The sequence below is a fragment of the Sciurus vulgaris genome (genome assembly GCF_902686455.1).
Source record: "Sciurus vulgaris genome assembly, chromosome: 13".
In the NCBI taxonomy this organism is placed as follows: Eukaryota; Metazoa; Chordata; class Mammalia; order Rodentia; family Sciuridae; genus Sciurus; species Sciurus vulgaris.
The window spans coordinates 87,086,240-87,094,230 of NC_136474.1; the positions used below are offsets into that span (position 1 = coordinate 87,086,240).

The window sequence follows — 7,991 nt, forward strand, 5'->3', positions numbered from 1 at the left end:
TGTTATTATGTTGTCAGAGTTCCTTATATATTCTGGAGATTAATCCCTTATCAAATACATATTTTGTAAATATTTTCTCACAGTCTGTAGGTTGCTTTTTCACTCCATTGATTGTTTTCTAAATAACTAAATAGATTTTGAGAGGGATGAACAAGGCAAGAGACATCATGCTTCTCGATGTCAGAACATATTAGAAATGCACTGTCATCAAAACAGTATGGTACTGACATCAAGACAGACATATAAAGCAAAGGAACAGGATAAGGATCCCAGAAACAAGCCTGCACAGATGTTGTCTTATCTTCAATACGATGTCAGGAATACACAGGGGAAAGGGTTGTCTCCTCAGCAAGTGGTGATGGGAAACAGATATGTACACATAAGGAATGAAGCTGGATCCTTAGGTGGGGCACAGAAATCTGTCAAAATGGCTTAAAGACTTTAATGTGAAACTCTTAAAAATGAAGGGGAGCACTTCACACTTGGCAACAGTTTCGTGATGGTCCCGACAATGGTTTCATGGCTAAGACAACAGAAGCACAGGCAACAGAACCAAGAATAAACACCTGGATCATATCAAATGAGAAAGCTTCCACTGCAAAGGAAGCAATCAGCAGAACGCATGATCGAATCCAACCCTCTGAAATCATGCAAGAACTTCAGGCTGTAGCACAAGAAATTCTGACATTAAAATATGAGTCAACGTATTTCATTGTTTGAGTAAATTTCTATTAATAGTCAATAGATTCATTTTTTTGACAAAAGATAGAATGGACTAAGAACGATAGAGCAAAATAAAACTTAAAATACTTGAGTCCCCTCCCCCACGACCAGTCAACTGACTACAATTTGGATTATGTTATGCTATTAAACGGCTGAGATAAATCCCAACTCTTGTCATTTATTAGTAAGACTTTTTAACTTTTCAGAAGTTGTATCTCTCCTTCTATGATCTATAGAAAAGGAAACCTGCTTCTGATTAACCTTTATTTGAATAAATATAAAGAAACATCTGGAACATAGAAATTACAGAATAAATGAATAACAAATCGTATTTACAGATTCTATGAGGAGGGAGGACCAGTGTAATCAACATCTAAGATATAAGAAAACAGAGCTTTCAAATGTTTTTGAGATTAAAAAAAAATATGATGATGATATAAAACCCCAGCAATGATTGCAACACAGGTTTTTTGACTTTGAGGCTCCAGTGGTTAATTTTCCTGTGAAGTGTGGGAGGTTATTATTGGGTATAAACTGGTATTTTTAACCTTTATTTGTTGAAATGTGTCAAGATGTCACAAGAAGGATTTTGACTATGAAACTGAAGTGAAAGTTCAATACTCGTGTCAGTATAATTGCACTTTATTCTGGATAGTGTAAAACATACTTGTAAAAATAGAATAATCACATATTTGTTTGAACTCCTAAGGAGCAGGGTCAAAGCAGAATACTAAGTAGCCTGAGTCAAGTACTAACAATTAATCAAAAACTCTGATAAAAGGATAAAATATTCAAGGGAACACATAATGTACATAGCAACTTGTTCATGAATATGACTTCCATGTAACAAGTTAAAGTGGATGGCAAAGATTTTAGAAGCTCAAATAAAAAAAGTAAGCCCAAATGGAAATATTTTATAGCTTCTAGGTTTATAAAAATAAAGAAGAAACTTAGGATGCATCTATAAAATAATAATACACACAATGGACAAGAGCAAAGCTAGAAATGTGCAAAAGTGGCCCAGGGCACTCTGTAGAATAGTAAAATATTTTATCTTGAAAAACATAAGCATATATTTTGCTGTTTTTGGTTTTGGGGGGTTTTGTGTATAATTTTTTGCTAGTTACAAAGTGCCCCCACAAAATCATCACCATCACCATCATCATCAACTTTTTAATGAAAATGAAAACCAAAATATATATTAAAGCACTTTATATTCATATATTTCCACTCTACTCTCATGTATAACTAAAATGAACAAATAAAAAAATAAAATAAAAAAATTATATACCTACAAAATATTTGACCAGAGAGGTAGATATTTGTTTATGGAGTCTGCTCATCTTTGTCTGCACATAGCAGCAATAAGCAGTCTGCTTTCGAGGTCACAAATAAAACCTGAACATAAGTGGTCTCAGTGCTCCTTAAAGAACTTCATGCTTTGAAAGTCATTCCATGCAAATCATGGAGTTTTGTCTGCCGAACCACCGAAATTACTTTAAAACTGTTGACAGTTCCAAAATGTTTTATTGACAAAATGTATTTTAAATCTGTGTCACTCTGTGGACCTGCACTATGTTTTAGTCAGTGCCTTACATAGTTGGAACTCATTGCCAGTTAAAGATAGGAAAGATGCCTGTGTTTTATTATAGGTCAAGGGTACGATGGCGTTACTGACTCAGGGGTGGCTACTCTAAATGATTAATGTATATCACTCTGGAAAGACCATATGCTAAAACTGTGTGAAATCTGCCTCTTGGGCATGGTGTGGAAGGTGAAAGAGTTCTATGCTAAAAGGCTGGGACACTGTCGGAACTCCTGGTCTGTGTCTGGCCCAGATAATCTTAAGCAGGCCAGTTAATCTCTTGGGTATCAAGAAAACTTTTTTGCTTTCCTGAAAGGCAGCACTGCAGAGGGTCCCACACCAGAGTGTCTCCTGAGACACCTTTGTGGCTCTGCTCTGTAATTCTTTCTGCTCTAATTTTCCTGAGCTGGAGGATTAAAAAGCTGCTACTTTGGAAGACATGGCACACCTGCAGTAGACCTTCCTTTATTCTGTCCTTGGGTTACTTGTACTCTCTGGGAACATCAACCCTAACGTGTGTTGTATGGAGAAGGAAACCTCTATGTCACCTTTTAGTACTCAGAGAATGCCCAAGGATGTAGATACCGGGTGGGGTGACGAAAAATCATGTGGAGAGCTATTTTGTGATCCAGTAGGAATTTCTATTTCCAAACAGGTTTACAACTTGCCAGTCTGAAATCTGAAAGTAAGGAAAACACTAAGGTAAGCCTCATAGATGGATTCTACCAGGAGAACTCTGAAGCTGCTACCAGAAATTAAAAGATGCTCCATGAGAGAGTTTGCATGGTCGTAAATTAAATGGAAACTAACTCTTCAACCCTAAAGATAACATACAATGTGAGAAGCTTTGATTTATCAATGTTCAGGTCTATGACTGAAATAGGAAATGTTTTTCTTTCTGGATAGAAAGCTACTATACAGATATAAGCACTGGTAAATGTTTCATTTATTTTATATAAATTCAAGATTTAAAAAATTGTAGATGGTAAGGACAGCTCTAATTTTTTTAAACTGCATCTTCTTTATTTTGCATACTTTAATTTGGGAACAAAATAAAACAACAAAAAACACAATACAACATCCAACCCTGGTGCCAAACTAGGTAGGGGAAGGGGCTTGAAGACCCTGTTTCTTGCCTTAAGACACCAAGGACAGGAAGAAAACCACTAGAACATCAATCAGCAGAGGAAGCCAGGTGGGAGAGGGTCATTCAAAGCCACTGCAGCAGCCATGGGGACACTATACAGAGGGAAGATTTCTCAGTGGCAATTCCTAATCTACTTCTTCCCTGGGAGATGCATCCTTGTCACCCTCAAGAAGGGATATCTCATCAGGAAAATATTGCTGGGTTCCTCTGCTGTCACTTCATCTTCCTCAATGCCTAGGCCTAGCTTTATCATGTGGTAGATGTGACTGGAGTGGGCCTGGGGATCCTTAAGGGGGAAGCCAGAAGACAGCAGCCCAGTTTCAAATAGCAGCACCACCAGGTCCTTGACAGCCTTGCCATTTTTGTCTTCCTCTGCCTTTTGCTGCAGTGTCTCCACAATGGGGTGGTCAGGGTTGATCTCCAGGTGCTTTTTGGTCATCATGTAGCCCATTGTAGCATTGTATCAAAGCGCGTGGGCCTTCATGATTCGCTCTGTTGGCTGTCCAGGCATAGGTGCTGGTAACAATGCAGCAGGGTGAAGACACAGCCTATTGGAGATTGTCACCTTCTCAACCTTTTTATCCAAGATTTCCTTCATGAGCTTGTAAAGGTTCTCAAATTTTGCCTTGCTCTCTTTCATTTTATTTTTTCTTCCTCATCCTCAGGTAGCTCCAGGACTTCCTTGGTCACAGAAACCAGGCTCTTCCCATCAAACTCCTTGAGTTGCTGCACACAGTACTCATCATTAGCTCAGTCACGTATACCACCTCAAAGCCCCGCTTCCGCACATGCTCCACAAAAGCAGAGGTGGCCACCTGCTCTAAGTTTTCAGCAGTAATGTAATAGATGGACTTCGTTGTCTCCTTCATGCGGCAGACATACTCTGACAGAGAAGTCATCTCATCTCCAGACTGAGAGGTGTGATAGCGCAGCAGCTCAGAAAGGCATCACCAATTAGTAGAGTCTTCATGGATTCTAAGCTTAAGATTTTTAGAGAATGTCTCATAGAATTTTTTGTAGTTCTCCTTGTCTTCTGCCAACTCAGAGAAGAGCTCAAGGCACTTCTTCACAATGTTTTTGTGAATGACTTTCAAGATTTTGCTCTGCTGAAGCATTTCTTGGGAGATATTGAGGAGCAGGTCCTCAGAGTCAACAACACCACGAATAAAGGTGAGATACTCTGACATCGGCTCTTCACAGCTGTCTGTGATGAACACACGACGGACATAGAGTTTGGTGGTGTTGTTCTTCTTGTTCTCAAAGAGGTCAAAGGGAGCCCGCCAAGGGATGAAAAGCAGTGTCCTAAATTCCAACTGACCTTCTGCAGAGAAGCTTGACTGGCATGTGGTCTTCCCAGTCATTGGTGAGGATCTTGTAGAATTCTCCATATTCTTCCTGAGTAATGCCATCAGGGTTTCTGCTCCAAATGGTCTTGTTCTATTCTTCATGATTAATATATTTCTCCTTCATCTTCTTTGTTTTCTTTTTCTTCTCCTTCCTAGTATTATGCTCTTCATCTGAGCACACATTTTCAATCTTGGATTTCTCCTCTTCTTTCTCACCTTTCTCTTCCTCTGCCTCATCAGCACTGATTTCCTTTTCTTTTTCCTTCTTCAAATAGAGGGTGATTGGATAGCCTAGGAATTGCAAGTGCCTCCTCACCACTCCTCTTGGACCTGCCTCTCCTCCACGTACTCTGTCTGGTCTTCTTTGAGGTGGAGAAGGACTTTAGTACCCTGGCCAATGGGCTCATCATGATCAACCCGTACAGTGAAGGATCCCCCAGCAGAAGACTCCCAGGCATACTGCTCATCGTCATTGTGCTTTGTGATCGCGGTCACTTTCTCTGCCACCAGATAGGTAGAATAAAATCCAACACCAAACTGCCTAATCATGGATATATCTGCACTAACCTGAGGAGCCTCCATAAATGCTTTAGTGCCAGATTTGTCAATTGTTCCCAAGTTGTTTATGAGATGAGCCTTGGTCATGCCAATGCCTGTGTCCACCAAAATCAGGGTCTTCCTGTGGGTTGGGGATGATGTCAATTTTCAGCTCTTTACCACTGTCCAACTTGGAAGGGTCTGTCAGACTCTCATAGCAAATCTTGTCCAAGGCATCAGAAGCATTAGAGATCAATTCCCGAAGGAAAATTTCCTTGTTGGAATAGAAGGTATTGATGATAAGAGCCATAAGTTGGGCAATTTCTGCCTGAAAGGCAAAGGTCTCCCCTTCTTCCTCCCCATGGTGCACTTCCTCAGGCATCTTGGGGAGAAAGTGCTGTATTAGAGCAGGGTGGTCCCGAACAGTGTGCGACTCACTGGCCACACCTAGGCTGCTTGGGGGTGACTCAAGAGAGCTCGGTTCTAATTTTTTAAAATAAATAATAAGACCACAAAATTTCTGAGCTAAAAAAAAATCAGAACATTATGAAGTAGAGAATGAGAGGTCTTAGGTTCAGTTTGGGCTATTTATCACATTTTAAAATTTCCTGCATTCCTTCAGGCAAGGGAAAATCCTGACTTTTGCTTAACAACAGCAATTTTCCTTAGCAAGATGGCTGTCCTGCTATTGGGCTCAAATTCTGTCTGACTCAATCTGATTGTTTTCTTAGGTCTTTATTTATTTGACTTGTAGAAGAACTAGTTGATATATGGAAGAAAGCTTTATAAATTATCTGAAGACTGTAATGAAAATATTGTGCCTTAATGTGTTCCTTACACCCAAGTGAACATATTTTCCCATTACCTGGGTAGTTCTTAGGGAGGGAAGTCATGCAGAAACAATGATGACTTTTGAGAGTCAGATGGATGTTTTTGGTTATCAGCTGTTGTAAATGGAGCAAAGGGTGAGAGAAAAATAATAGCTTTGCAGGATGGCTCATATAAAAATGCAGCTATTGCTTATCATAAAGGAACATTGGAAAATCAAATTCAAATACCTAGGAAATAGAGAAGAATTGAACAACAATGCTGTCAAAGTGTGCTTTTAAGCAAAATCAACTCAGCTTTCAGCATTCTTGTTAATTAAGAATGGGGCTCTGATGTCAGACTGCTCTGGGTCAAATCCTAACTTTATTTACTAACTGTGGAGTATTTGGTAAATAATGCTTCTTTCCCCAGAGATGGGAATCAAACTCATCTCTAGCATTTCCATTTCTAGTATGTGCTAGGAAGGACTCTACTCTTGAGTCACATCCATATCTCTAAAATAACACATATTTTAAGCTTCATTTTCCTTTTGTGTATAATGGAGATGAAGAGATTAATAAGATCATGCTTGCAAATTGACTAATAACATGCCTGGCATGCAAGAAAAGCTCAATAGATGTTAACATACCCAAGAACATTCTCTTTCTTGCGGGGGTGGGGGGTACTGGGAATTGAACTCAGGGGCACTCAACCACTGAGCCACATCCTCAGCCCTATTTTGTATTTCATTTAGAGACAGAGTCTCACTGGGTTGCTTAGTGCCTTGCTTTTGCTGAGGCTGGCTTTGAACTCGCCATCCTCCTACCTTAGCCTCCCGAGCCGCTGGGATTACAGGTGTGCACCACTGTGCCCAGCCCATGAGCATTCTTGTTGCTTTATGTCACATGTCTTCATAATAAGACAATGAGGTGGGTATCATCATCTTCCTCCCTGCATTATTTGTGAGGAAACTGAGCCAGAGAAAGGATGGATAAGAACTTGCCAAAGGTCACAAAGGTAGCACTTAGAGGGATTGGAATTCTAGTGCAGAGTTCCTTGTCACATTCTCACCTACCGGACTGTGCATGGAAGCCACAGACTCCCATACCTGCAAAGGCCACTTGGATAAGTCAATATGTGAAGTAGCCAGACAAAAGTTAATGGAGGGCCTGGTGCTTCTCATGCCCTTCTTACATTTTTCTGACATTGTGCTGGTCAACATTTCTGTAGAACAAACTCAGTCTGCAGACTCTTTGCTGCCCCTGCAGGTGACAGTGTGGAAAGGCGCATTTAGATGCTGACTAGACTGTGCTGGAACTCTAAGGCAAAGGCAGGCTCCCCTGGTTGTGGACTCTGGCCCTAACATTCAGTACCATTGCCCATAGTACAGTTTCCTATGTGTTGGCACCCAAGTGACCAGGATGGCTCATAGCTACAAGAAATGGTTGGATAAAGGAAGTCTTGGAACACAGTGAGCAATGTGGTGCATGCTCATTCAGGAACCACATGCTGTCTCTTCTTTTCTAAGGTGTCCACTGCATCTTAATTTTAATAGCCTTGGACCACAACCCAAATTGGGCCAATATTTTGTGAGTCTTCAAAGGTGGATGGATGAGTGATGTACTGACTAGTTGAGGGTTTCCCCAGCATCTTTATGGACATGATAACTTCTAATGGGATTTTAGAAGAAAAGCAGGGAATTGAGAATCAAAGTCCTGGGGTTTAGAACTTGTTTTTCTTTGCATTGCTTTGTGTTTTGGGACAATCATCTTAGCATCTCTGGTCTCTCTCCTCAGCTATAATTAGAATGCTGTGGACAGGATTGTCTAGATTTTCTTTAATTCTA

General features: G+C 40.3%; 1 pseudogene across 1 annotated transcript; it reads right to left on the reverse strand.

Moving 5' to 3' along the window:
• Positions 1 to 3,326: 3,326 nt before the first annotated feature.
• LOC306643053 (heat shock protein HSP 90-beta-like) lies at positions 3,327 to 7,195 on the reverse strand (annotated as a pseudogene). Its single transcript has one exon. The product of its transcript is annotated as a heat shock protein HSP 90-beta-like (transcript).
• Positions 7,196 to 7,991: the final 796 nt, after the last annotated feature.